At 37.8% G+C, this 14,508-nt stretch overlaps 1 protein-coding gene across 1 annotated transcript in view; it reads right to left on the reverse strand.

The window, feature by feature from the left end:
* LOC127632176 (arf-GAP with Rho-GAP domain, ANK repeat and PH domain-containing protein 1) overlaps positions 1-6,924 on the reverse strand; it is an 83,920-nt gene extending 76,996 nt beyond the window's left edge. Inside the window, 1 exon segment of the mRNA XM_052110766.1 lies at positions 6,703-6,924. The gene's annotated coding sequence lies outside the window, so the exon portion shown is untranslated.
* Positions 6,925-14,508: the final 7,584 nt, after the last annotated feature.

Raw genomic sequence — 14,508 nt, forward strand, 5'->3', positions numbered from 1 at the left:
AATTGTAGCATGTGATGTGGTTCTAACTGTTGTATTATTGCCGTAGTTATTATCGTTGATGTTGATTTAATGTTAAGGGTAAAGTTAATCAATTATCATTGTGAATTTGTGTGATATAGATTTACATTTACATTTATACATTTGGCAGACGCTTTTATCCAAAGCGACTTACAGAGCACTTATTACAGGGACAATCCTCCCGGAGCAACCTGGAGTTAAGTGTCTTACTCAAGGGCCCAACAGTGGCATCTTGGTGGAGCTGGTCAGTAACCCTGAGCCTCAACCACTGAGCCACCACTGCCCCATATAGATGATACAAATAACAGATGAGAAAACAGTTTGTTTCATATGAACAAAATCATGAATGCTCTCATAATTTTGAATTTTGCCTCTTAATGATAATTTCTTAAAATTTAAAGGGACAGTACACCCAAAAATGAAAATTCTCAAGAACACACATGAAGATTTTTAGTAGAATATTTCAGCTCTGTTGGTTCATACCACAGAGGAAATGGGAGCATTTACGGGCATCCACTGCGAATATTCACAGAACAAAACAGTCACAAACATTTAATAATATCAGCTACAACTTCACAAACATCAACATGATTAACATTCCAGCCACATCCCAGGACCAGTTAACCCCTCAACACATCCCAGGACCAGTTAACCCCTCAACACATCCCAGGACCAGTTAACCCCTCAACACATCCCAGGACCAGTTAACCCCTCAACACATCACAGGACCAGTTAACCCCTCAACACATCCCAGGACCAGTTAACCCCTCAACACATCCCAGGACCAGTTAACCCCTCAACACATCCCAGGACCAGTTAACCCCTCAAAACATCCCAGGACCAGTTAACCCCTCAACACATCCCAGGACCAGTTAACCCCTCAACACATCCCAGGACCAGTTAACCCCTCAACACATCCCAGGACCAGTTAACCCCTCAACACATCACAGGACCAGTTAACCCCTCAACACATCCCAGGACCAGTTAACCCCTCAAAACATCCCAGGACCAGTTAACCCCTCAACACATCCCAGGACCAGTTAACCCCTCAACACATCCCAGGACCAGTTAACCCCTCAACACATCCCAGGACCAGTTAACCCCTCAACACATCCCAGGACCAGTTAACCCCTCAACACATCCCAGGACCAGTTAACCCCTCAACACATCCCAGGACCAGTTAACCCCTCAACACATCACAGGACCAGTTAACCCCTCAACACATCACAGGACCAGTTAACCCCTCAACACATCACAGGACCAGTTAACCCCTCAACACATCACAGGACCAGTTAACCCCTCAACACATCACAGGACCAGTTAACCCCTCAACACATCACAGGACCAGTTAACCCTCAACACATCACAGGACCAGTTAACCCCTCAACACATCCCAGGACCAGTTAACCCCTCAACACATCACAGGACCAGTTAACCCCTCAACACATCCCAGGACCAGTTAACCCCTCAAAACATCCCAGGACCAGTTAACCCCTCAACACATCCCAGGACCAGTTAACCCTCAACACATCCCAGGACCAGTTAACCCCTCAACACATCCCAGGACCAGTTAACCCCTCAACACATCACAGGACCAGTTAACCCCTCAACACATCCCAGGACCAGTTAACCCCTCAACACATCACAGGACCAGTTAACCCCTCAACACATCACAGGACCAGTTAACCCCTCAACACATCACAGGACCAGTTAACCCCTCAACACATCACAGGACCAGTTAACCCCTCAACACATCACAGGACCAGTTAACCCCTCAACACATCCCAGGACCAGTTAACCCCTCAACACATCCCAGGACCAGTTAACCCCTCAACACATCACAGGACCAGTTAACCCCTCAACACATCCCAGGACCAGTTAACCCCTCAAAACATCACAGGACCAGTTAACCCCTCAACACATCACAGGACTAGTTAATTAACCCCTCAACACATCACAGGACCAGTTAACCCCTCAACACATCCCAGGACCAGTTAACCCCTCAACACATCCCAGGACCAGTTAACCCCTCAACACATCACAGGACCAGTTAACCCCTCAACACATCCCAGGACCAGTTAACCCCTCAACACATCCCAGGACCAGTTAACCCCTCAACACATCACAGGACCAGTTAACCCCTCAACACATCACAGGACCAGTTAACCCCTCAAAACATCACAGGACCAGTTAACCCCTCAACACATCCCAGGACCAGTTAACCCCTCAACACATCACAGGACCAGTTAACCCCTCAACACATCACAGGACCAGTTAACCCCTCAACACATCACAGGACCAGTTAACCCCTCAAAACATCACAGGACCAGTTAACCCCTCAACACATCCCAGGACCAGTTAACCCCTCAACACATCACAGGACCAGTTAACCCCTCAACACATCACAGGACCAGTTAACCCCTCAACACATCCCAGGACCAGTTAACCCCTCAAAACATCCCAGGACCAGTTAACCCCTCAACACATCACAGGACCAGTTAACCCCTCAAAACATCCCAGGACCAGTTAACCCCTCAAAACATCACAGGACCAGTTAACCCCTCAACACATCACAGGACCAGTTAACCCCTCAACACATCACAGGACCAGTTAACCCCTCAACACATCCCAGGACCAGTTAACCCCTCAAAACATCCCAGGACCAGTTAACCCCTCAAAACATCACAGGACCAGTTAACCCCTCAACACATCACAGGACCAGTTAACCCCTCAACACATCACAGGACCAGTTAACCCCTCAACACATCACAGGACCAGTTAACCCCTCAACACATCACAGGACCAGTTAACCCCTCAACACATCACAGGACCAGTTAACCCCTCAACACATCACAGGACCAGTTAACCCCTCAACACATCCCAGGACCAGTTAACCCCTCAACACATCACAGGACCAGTTAACCCCTCAACACATCACAGGACTAGTTAATTAACCCCTCAACACATCACAGGACCAGTTAACCCCTCAACACATCACAGGACTAGTTAATTAACCCCTCAACACATCACAGGACTATTTAACCCCTCAACACATCAGTCCAACACAAAACCTCTAAAACACTCACCGTTTTAAACACAAGTATTATGGCGAGTTAAAGGAACTGAAATCAAACATGTAAAGCTGCAGTGCATTAGATTAGTGCACTAGTATTGATGCTCTATGCCTTTAAAAACTCTATTAGTTTCCTTTACAACTCACAGTGAAATCTTGTGGTTTCAGCCCACATCCCTCAAACACACACACAATTTCTGCACGTTTAACCCTTACAGTTGAAATCTTAAGTTTGAATACACCTTAGCCAAATACATTTAAACATTTAATCATAGAAACATTCCCCATCTCAGGTCAGTTCGGATCACGACTTTATTTTAAGAATGTGAAATATCAGTATAGTAGTAGAGAATTATTTATTTCAGCTTTTATTTCTTTCATCACATTCCCAGTGGGGCAGAAGTTTATACACACTTTGTTAGTATTTGGTTGTCTTTAAATTGTTTAACTTGGGTCAAATGTTTTGGGGATTCTTCCACGAGCGTCTCATAATCAGTTGCTGGAATTTTGTCCCGTTCTTCCCGACAGAACTGGAGTAACTGAGTCGGGTTTGTTCTATCAGATTGAGGTCAGGACTTTGTGATGCCGCTCCAATACTTTGACTTTATTGTCCTTTAAGCCATTTAGCCACAACTCTGGAGGTGTGTTTGGGGTCAGTGTCCATTTGGAAGACCCATTTGTGACCGAGCTTTAACTTCCTGTCTGATGTCTTGAGATGTTGCTTCAATATATCCACATAATGTGCCGTCCTCATGATGTCATCATCTATTTAGTGAAGTGCACCAGTCCCTCCTGCAGCACCCCCACAACATGATGCTGCACCCCCATGATTCACCGATGGGATGCTGTTCTTCACCCTTTCCCGCCAAACATAACGATGGTCATTATGGACAAACAGTTCAATAGTGTTTCATCAGACTAGAGGACATTTCTCCTAAAGTCAGATCTTGGTCCCCATGTGCACTTGCAAACTGTATTCTGGCTTGTTTATGGTGGTTTTGGAGCAGCGGCTTCTTCCTTGCTGAGCCTTTCAGGTGATGTCCATATAGGACTGGTTTTGCTGTGGATCTAGATACTCGTCCACCTGTTTCCTCCAGCATCTTCACAAGCTCCTTTGCTGTTGTTCTGGCGTTGATTTGCACTTTTCACACAAACTACGTTCATCTCTAGGAGACAGAATGCGTCTCCTTCCTGAGCGGTGTGATGACTGTGTGGTCACATGGTGTTTATACTTGTGTACTATTGTTTGTACAGATGAATGTGGCACCTTCAGGAGTTTGGAAATTGCTCCCAAGGATGAACCAGACTTGTGGAGGTCCAAGAGGCTCTGAGTTTGAAGGCCTTAAAATACATCCACAGGTACACCTAAAATTCAGCACACCTATCTTAGCTTCTATCAGAAGCTAATTGGCTAATTGTCTAAAGGCTTGACATAGTTTCTGGAATTTTCCAAGCTGCTTAAAGGCACAGTTCACTTACTGTATGTAAACTTCTGACCCGCTGGAATTGTGTTATAGTCAATTACATTTACATTTATGCATTTGGCAGACGCTTTTATCCAAAGTGACTTAGAGTGCACTTATTACAGGGACAATCCCCCCGGAGCAACCTGGAGTTAAGTGCCTTACTCAAGGACACAATGGTGGTGACTGTGGGGTTAGAACCTGTGACCTTTTGATTAAAGCCCTGTGCTTTAGCCACTACGCCACCACCACTCAATTAAAAGTGACACAATCGGTCTGAAAATAACTTGGAAAATTACTCGTATCATGCACAAGGTAGACGTCCTAAACGACTTGCCAAAACTCTAGTTTGCTCGTATGAAATCTGTGTAGTGGTTAAAAAATGTGTTTCAATGACTTCAACCTAAACGTCTGACTGCAACTGTATGTAGCTTTGGGGGTCAAATATGACCCCTTTGAACTTTGCTTCCTTAAAAAAACATGTTTTCCTTCATCTCCGTCACACACCCTTGTCTCATGGCATGAGATTTGGTGACTTTCCTACATTTGCTATTCATACACACACACAAAACACTTGGGCTGATTGAGGTTGTGTGGTGTGACAAAAGACTCACACTCGTGATGTTCAGGGTCAAATTTGACCCCACATAGGAAATGAGGGTGAGAGGATAAAACGAGCATCGTTTTTAATTGTTTGTCAACTCAAATCAATAAATCAGCCACAATGCAGAACAAACACACACAGAAATGAAGGGGTGATACTATAAAATATCCACAATGCATAACCCCCCACACACACACACACACACACACACACACACACACACACACACACACACACATAAATGAAAGGGTAAGGCAATAATACCTAGCACACGCCAAGCATGCTAACATGCATGCACACAAACACACTCAGATCAAAGGCTCAAAGATCAAAGTTACGCTTAGTAGAAGAACACAAGTCTTGTTTGTACACAAAATTAATCATCACTGTTCATTCCTGCTGTTAGTTTTAATTATATTTTTATTTATTTATTTATTCTATTGATTTATTGAACTGGATGTTTGAAATAAATGATAGGTAACAAAAATCTTACTCTTACATCTCTTTGTAATCATAATGCGGCATCGTCGCAAAAACTGACACTTCAAACCAAAAAACTATATTTTTTACATTTTGACAAAAATAGTGATTGTTTATGTCTATATATATATATATATATATATATATATATATATGCAAATGCAGAAGTTGTGATATAATAAAAAAAAATTACATTTTGACAAAAATAGTGTTTGTTTGATCATGTCCAAATGCAGAACTTGTGATAAAATAAAAAAAATAAAAAATAATAATAAAAAAATAAAATAAAAAAATCAGTTTGCTTCAACCAGACAAATCGACGAGTTATAATTGTATAATTTCACGTCATTTTAATATAAACGTTTTTTTTTATCCCCCAGCAGATGGAAGCAATCTGCCCCTAACGCACCACACTTTCTTCATATTTTCTCCCTGAATTAAATTAAGAAATGTAAATCTTCTCCGAAGTGAAAGTGACATAAAATATTCTTATTCTATATGAAAATGTAAGGTTTAAAAAATACCACAAGCCCCCAAAAATCTGCACAACTTTAGAGTTTTTAAATGTGTGAAGTTACTGTTATTACATTTGTTTAAAATAAAATTAATTATGATTAAGATACAAAATTACAGGCTTATTGTTTGGGGTCAAATGTGACCCCAAAGGCCTTAATAATGCCCCCTTCATTTAAACACAGCACACATTCAACACAAACACAACAACACAAACACAACAACACATTCAACACAAACACAACAACACATTCTTACAGCATTTACCGGATAACATTCCTGTAACCGAGCAACCAGAGAGACAGACAGAAAACATCCCGACAGACAGAAATTAGGAACATTGTTTAAGTGTTTCTATGTAAATTCCGCGCATTGTTTAAGAACACTGAATTACTTGAACAACATCTCACAACACAAACACACAAACATGTTGCGATTATGAGAGTTAAAGCCGTTTCACTAAATGTGTGAGGACATTTCCAAACATTGTGACTCTCCCAAATGTAGCCAAACATGTACACACAAACACAAATAAACACAAACACACTTACGTGATTACAGCGGTGTTGTTCTCATCGTGATGTTTGTTTGTTTGTTTGTTTGTGTTTAAAGTCTGCACGTGTTCCTCGCTGCCAGTCAAACACACAAATACACTAAAGAAAAGAGAAAAAGTCTCATAAGAAACTTCCGCGGGCTGCGCGTCGCTGCGCGTCTGTGTGAAACTCCACAAGCAGCGGCTTGATGTGACGCGACGCGACTGTTGGGCGGTTAATGCCAGAGATCTTCTATGCCGGATAACGACTTACCATCGGAGAGAGCGTAACGCTCAACCAGCGTGTTACGACAGTAAGTCACCGTTTGCGGATACTATACAAACGAAAGGGAAGAGCCGTAAACTGACATTTAACTGTCGCAAAATTGTCCGTGACCACTCTTGTTTAACGGCAATGTTATAGTGTTTTTTATTACAGGAGTGTAAAAAAGGAGTGTAAATGAGTGTTTTTTAGATTGAAGTTTATTTATGTCAAAACAATATTGAATAAATACAATCTAATTTGAATCTAGTCCTCACCTTGCTGGGTACTATGGCAAGCCAATTGAGCTTTTAATGCATCCAGCGTTACTTATCTAACTCGTAATTGTATTTGCACTAGTAGCCTAATACTTCAGTATAGAGCTCGACAATATATTTTCTACTAGTATAAATTCCAATTACAGACTTCTACAACTGATTTACAGAGCTCTCCAATTGGAATTCTTATTAGTAATATTGGAATTACAGAGCTCTCGAATAGGAATTCTTACTAGTAATATTGGAATTGCAGAGCTCTCGAATTGGAATTCTTACTAGTAATATTGGAATTACAGAGCTCTCCAATTGGAATTCTTACTAGTAATATTGGAATTACAGAGCTCTCCAATTGGAATTCTTACTAGTAATATTGGAATTACAGAGCTCTCCAATTGGAATTCTTACTAGTAATATTGGAATTACAGAGCTCTCCAATTGGAATTCTTACTAGTAATATTGGAATTACAGATCTCTCCAATTGGAATTCTTACTAGTAATATTGGAATTACAGAGCTCTCCAATTGGAATTCTTACTAGTAATATTGGAATTACAGAGCTCTCGAATAGGAATTCTTATTAGTAATATTGGAATTACAGAACTCTCGAATAGGAATTCTTATTAGTAATATTGGAATTACAGAGCTCTCGAATAGGAATTCTTACTAGTAATATTGGAATTACAGAGCTCTCCAATTGGAATTCTTACTAGTAATATTGGAATTACAGAGCTCTCGAATTGGAATTCTTATTAGTAATATTGGAATTACAGAGCTCTCCAATTGGAATTCTTACTAGTAATATTGGAATTACAGAGCTCTCGAATAGGAATTCTTATTAGTAATATTGGAATTACAGAACTCTCGAATAGGAATTCTTATTAGTAATATTGGAATTACAGAGCTCTCGAATAGGAATTCTTACTAGTAATATTGGAATTACAGAGCTCTCGAATAGGAATTCTTACTAGTAATATTGGAATTACAGAACTCTCGAATAGGAATTCTTATTAGTAATATTGGAATTACAGAGCTCTCCAATTGGAATTCTTACTAGTAATATTGGAATTACAGAGCTCTCGAATAGGAATTCTTATTAGTAATATTGGAATTACAGAACTCTCGAATAGGAATTCTTATTAGTAATATTGGAATTACAGAGCTCTCGAATAGAATTCTTACTAGTAATATTGGAATTACAGAGCTCTCCAATTGGAATTCTTACTAGTAATATTGGAATTACAGAGCTCTCAATTGGAATTCTTATTAGTAATATTGGAATTACAGAGCTCTCCAATTGGAATTCTTACTAGTAATATTGGAATTACAGAGCTCTCGAATAGGAATTCTTACTAGTAATATTGGAATTACAGAGCTCTCCAATTGGAATTCTTACTAGTAATATTGGAATTACAGAGCTCTCCAATAGGAATTCTTATTAGTAATATTGGAATTACAGAGCTCTCGAATAGGAATTCTTATTAGTAATATTGGAATTACAGAGCTCTCCAATTGGAATTCTTACTAGTAATATTGGAATTACAGAGCTCTCGAATAGGAATTCTTATTAGTAATATTGGAATTACAGAACTCTCGAATAGGAATTCTTATTAGTAATATTGGAATTACAGAGCTCTCGAATAGGAATTCTTACTAGTAATATTGGAATTACAGAGCTCTCCAATTGGAATTCTTACTAGTAATATTGGAATTACAGAGCTCTCCAATTGGAATTCTTATTAGTAATATTGGAATTACAGAGCTCTCCAATTGGAATTCTTACTAGTAATATTGGAATTACAGAGCTCTCCAATTGGAATTCTTACTAGTAATATTGGAATTACAGAGCTCTCCAATTGGAATTCTTACTAGTAATATTGGAATTACAGAGCTCTCAATTGGAATTCATACTAGTAATATTGGAATTACAGAGCTCTCCAATTGGAATTCTTACTAGTAATATTGGAATTACAGAACTCTCCAATTGGAATTCTTACTAGTAATATTGGAATTACAGAGCTCTCCAATTGGAATTCTTACTAGTAATATTGGAATTACAGAGCTCTCCAATTGGAATTCTTACTAGTAATATTGGAATTACAGAGCTCTCCAATTGGAATTCTTACTAGTAATATTGGAATTACAGAGCTCTCCAATTGGAATTCTTACTAGTAATATTGGAATTACAGAGCTCTCCAATTGGAATTCTTACTAGTAATATTGGAATTACAGAGCTCTCAATTGGAATTCTTACTAGTAATATTGGAATTACAGAGCTCTCCAATTGGAATTCTTACTAGTAATATTGGAATTACAGAGCTCTCCAATTGGAATTCTTACTAGTAATATTGGAATTACAGAGCTCTCCAATTGGAATTCTTACTAGTAATATTGGAATTACAGAGCTCTCCAATTGGAATTCTTACTAGTAATATTGGAATTACAGAGCTCTCCAATTGGAATTCTTACTAGTAATATTGGAATTACAGAGCTCTCCAATTGGAATTCTTACTAGTAATATTGGAATTACAGAGCTCTCAATTGGAATTCTTACTAGTAATATTGGAATTACAGAACTCTCCAATAGGAATTCTTACTAGTAATATTGGAATTACAGAGCTCTCCAATTGGAATTCTTACTAGTAATATTGGAATTACAGAGCTCTCCAATTGGAATTCTTACTAGTAATATTGGAATTACAGAGCTCTCCAATTGGAATTCTTACTAGTAATATTGGAATTACAGAGCTCTCCAATTGGAATTCTTACTAGTAATATTGGAATTACAGAGCTCTCCAATAGGAATTCTTACTAGTAATATTGGAATTACAGAACTCTCCAATAGGAATTCTTACTAGTAATATTGGAATTACAGAACTCTCGAATAGGAATTCTTATTAGTAATATTGGAATTACAGAGCTCTCGAATAGGAATTCTTACTAGTAATATTGGAATTACAGAGCTCTCCAATTGGAATTCTTACTAGTAATATTGGAATTACAGAGCTCTCGAATTGGAATTCTTATTAGTAATATTGGAATTACAGAGCTCTCCAATTGGAATTCTTACTAGTAATATTGGAATTACAGAGCTCTCGAATAGGAATTCTTATTAGTAATATTGGAATTACAGAACTCTCGAATAGGAATTCTTATTAGTAATATTGGAATTACAGAGCTCTTGAATAGGAATTCTTACTAGTAATATTGGAATTACAGAGCTCTCGAATAGGAATTCTTACTAGTAATATTGGAATTACAGAACTCTCGAATAGGAATTCTTATTAGTAATATTGGAATTACAGAGCTCTCCAATTGGAATTCTTACTAGTAATATTGGAATTACAGAGCTCTCGAATAGGAATTCTTATTAGTAATATTGGAATTACAGAACTCTCGAATAGGAATTCTTATTAGTAATATTGGAATTACAGAGCTCTCGAATAGGAATTCTTACTAGTAATATTGGAATTACAGAGCTCTCCAATTGGAATTCTTACTAGTAATATTGGAATTACAGAGCTCTCGAATTGGAATTCTTATTAGTAATATTGGAATTACAGAGCTCTCCAATTGGAATTCTTACTAGTAATATTGGAATTACAGAGCTCTCGAATAGGAATTCTTACTAGTAATATTGGAATTACAGAGCTCTCCAATTGGAATTCTTACTAGTAATATTGGAATTACAGAGCTCTCCAATAGGAATTCTTATTAGTAATATTGGAATTACAGAACTCTCGAATAGGAATTCTTATTAGTAATATTGGAATTACAGAGCTCTCCAATTGGAATTCTTACTAGTAATATTGGAATTACAGAGCTCTCTAGGAATTTATTAGTAATTTGAATTACAGACTCTAATAGAATTTATTAGTATATGAATTACAGAGCTCTCAGAATAGGAATTCTTATTAGTAATATTGGAATTACAGAGCTCTCGAATAGGAATTCTTACTAGTAATATTGGAATTACAGAGCTCTCCAATTGGAATTCTTACTAGTAATATTGGAATTACAGAGCTCTCAATTGGAATTCTTACTAGTAATATTGGAATTACAGAGCTCTCAATAGGAATTCTTACTAGTAATATTGGAATTACAGAGCTCTCCAATTGGAATTCTTACTAGTAATATTGGAATTACAGAGCTCTCCAATTGGAATTCTTACTAGTAATATTGGAATTACAGAGCTCTCAATTGGAATTCTTACTAGTAATATTGGAATTACAGAGCTCTCCAATTGGAATTCTTACTAGTAATATTGGAATTACAGAGCTCTCCAATTGGAATTCTTACTAGTAATATTGGAATTACAGAGCTCTCCAATTGGAATTCTTACTAGTAATATTGGAATTACAGAGCTCTCCAATTGGAATTCTTACTAGTAATATTGGAATTACAGAGCTCTCCAATTGGAATTCTTACTAGTAATATTGGAATTACAGAGCTCTCCAATTGGAATTCTTACTAGTAATATTGGAATTACAGAGCTCTCCAATTGGAATTCTTACTAGTAATATTGGAATTACAGAGCTCTCCAATTGGAATTCTTACTAGTAATATTGGAATTACAGAGCTCTCCAATTGGAATTCTTACTAGTAATATTGGAATTACAGAGCTCTCCAATTGGAATTCTTACTAGTAATATTGGAATTACAGAGCTCTCCAATTGGAATTCTTACTAGTAATATTGGAATTACAGAGCTCTCCAATTGGAATTCTTACTAGTAATATTGGAATTACAGAGCTCTCCAATTGGAATTCTTACTAGTAATATTGGAATTACAGAACTCTCCAATAGGAATTCTTACTAGTAATATTGGAATTACAGAGCTCTCCAATTGGAATTCTTACTAGTAATATTGGAATTACAGAGCTCTCCAATTGGAATTCTTACTAGTAATATTGGAATTACAGAGCTCTCAATTGGAATTCTTACTAGTAATATTGGAATTACAGAGCTCTCCAATTGGAATTCTTACTAGTAAAAAATGCTATTATGATGAGTAACGCTGGGAAAATGAAAAGATAATTTGGCTTTCCATAGGGAAAGTGAGTACACCTGCGATCATAGTAAACTTCCCACATTGTTCACTCAGAAAGTATCTTTAGTGTAACACATGTTGAAGATTTCCACACAGCTGTTTCCTCACACAAGCAATTATTCCATAGACATCATCCCTATTGTTGATAGAAGCGTCCTGGTAAATATCAATGAGGACAGTTTCCAGGAGACACCAACAGATTCTTCCTGCAGATGGCGCCAGATATCGCTCAAAGCTGAACCACATTCAAATCAAAAACACCTTTTATTTATAGTTGTAATAACTTTAAATACCGTTTGTTATTTTACATACACTTAATAAGATGCCCGATCAGTCTTTATAAAATTATAAAATAAAACTCCTCATTCAGTCCTCTAGGATTAAGAAACAGGTGTCACGTGACAACGGAATATGTGGTCAGTATGTACCAACTCTGATTGGTAGGGGGCGCTAAAACTCTACAGGTGAAAAGAGACATTTGAATATATGGTGGCGCCAAAATGATAGATTGCAATCATAAATCTACTGTGCAATAAAGACTTCTTCACATAACTGCAAACACAGACTGAAACTGTAGCAGTAAGACTTTATTTGGACTAGTTATCTCGAGCGTGAACTTGAAAATAATAAGTACATTCTACATTATTACTCACGATTGTTTGTTTCTTTACGTCATTATGTATCAACCCTAAAGTAGCAAACATTGTCACATTTATATGCTAATTTGAGTCAATTTCACAGGTAAATAAGATAAGTACATGCATACACCAGCTTGAATAATTAATGAGCTTACATGGTTTCACTGTTTGTAAGTTGATTTACACCATTTTTATTGTTGATTTTATTGTTTGGTAACTTTATGTTTTGTGAAGTCTGAAGTTCATTCTCAACTTATAAGTCAAAAGCAGCATCATTATATATATATATATATATATCCTGGAATAAACAGATCTGACTCTTTTCTTTCTTTTGAAAATAAAACGATATATTGAGTTCTTAAAGGGACAGTTCACCCCATAATAAAAATTCCTCATTTCCTCACCCTCATGCCATCCCAGATGTGTATGACCTTCATTCCTCATCAGAACACAAATTTAGAGTGTGAGATTAACATTAAGATTTTTAGAAGAATGTTGAAGCTGTGTAGGTCCTTATAATGGAAGTGAATGGGTGCCATCAGGCTGCTGGCGGTTTGACGGTCCAAAAGCCATATTTAGGCAGCATGAAAGTAATCCACACGACTCCAATCGATCATATAATGTCATCTGAAGCAAATCCATAGATTGGTGTAAGAAACAAATCGATAATTACTCAATTAGCTTTAAAAAAATCACTTCCAGCCAGTAAATTATCAGGTTTTGATTGTTTATCTGTTGGTATATGATAGAGTCCATGATGCCATGTATCCGAACAAGATATCCAGGACCTCTGGCAGAAAAACAGCCCCACAACATTAAAGATCCAGCAACATGTTTAACTGTGGGCATTTGAAGTTCCAGTAGTGTCTGGCAAACATCTTGAACATCATCTTGAACATCTTGAGCATCATCCACACCGTGCGTGGAGACGATAGAGACATGCGTCCTCTTCCAGGCCGATTCGTAACATCGCCAGTTGATTCGAACTTCTTAATTATTGCCCTGATGGTGGAAATGGGCATTTAAGATTAGGGGAATTTGGCTTGTGTTGTACCTCATACTTATACCCCTGTGAAACAGGAAGTCACGGTTGAACTCATATTTACCAAGGGTGCAAATACTTTTGGCCACAACTGTACTGTAGAAGTTAATGCTTCATCTGCCACAATAATGCAATTTCTTGCAAACTATATATATTATATATTTATTACAGGCCCTATTTTGTACGAATTATCTTTATATGGGGGTCACATGTGCCAGCCGACCAGCTGGCGTTGAGACAACCGCTGTGGTATCTCACAACTGCATGTCTGGTTATATGGATGTTGCTTCATATATAAACGACTGGTGCAGGACGAGAGTGAGTCACAGTCTCACGGCATGTGTGGGCGCGTGCTTCATCTGTTGGTGAATGTGGGAGATGATGTGTGTGTATGTGCGTGTATGTGTGTGCGTTCACAGTGTTTCCTGTAGAGGTGAATCATCAGAATTTAATGACTGGTGTTTGTTTATAACAGGGGCTTTCTCAGGAAACACACACATATATATATATATATAATAAGTGCATGTTTACTCATGTGAGTATTAGATATATAGAGTCAA

The sequence above is a fragment of the Xyrauchen texanus genome, chromosome 38 (genome assembly GCF_025860055.1).
Source record: "Xyrauchen texanus isolate HMW12.3.18 chromosome 38, RBS_HiC_50CHRs, whole genome shotgun sequence".
Taxonomy (NCBI): domain Eukaryota; kingdom Metazoa; phylum Chordata; class Actinopteri; order Cypriniformes; family Catostomidae; genus Xyrauchen; species Xyrauchen texanus.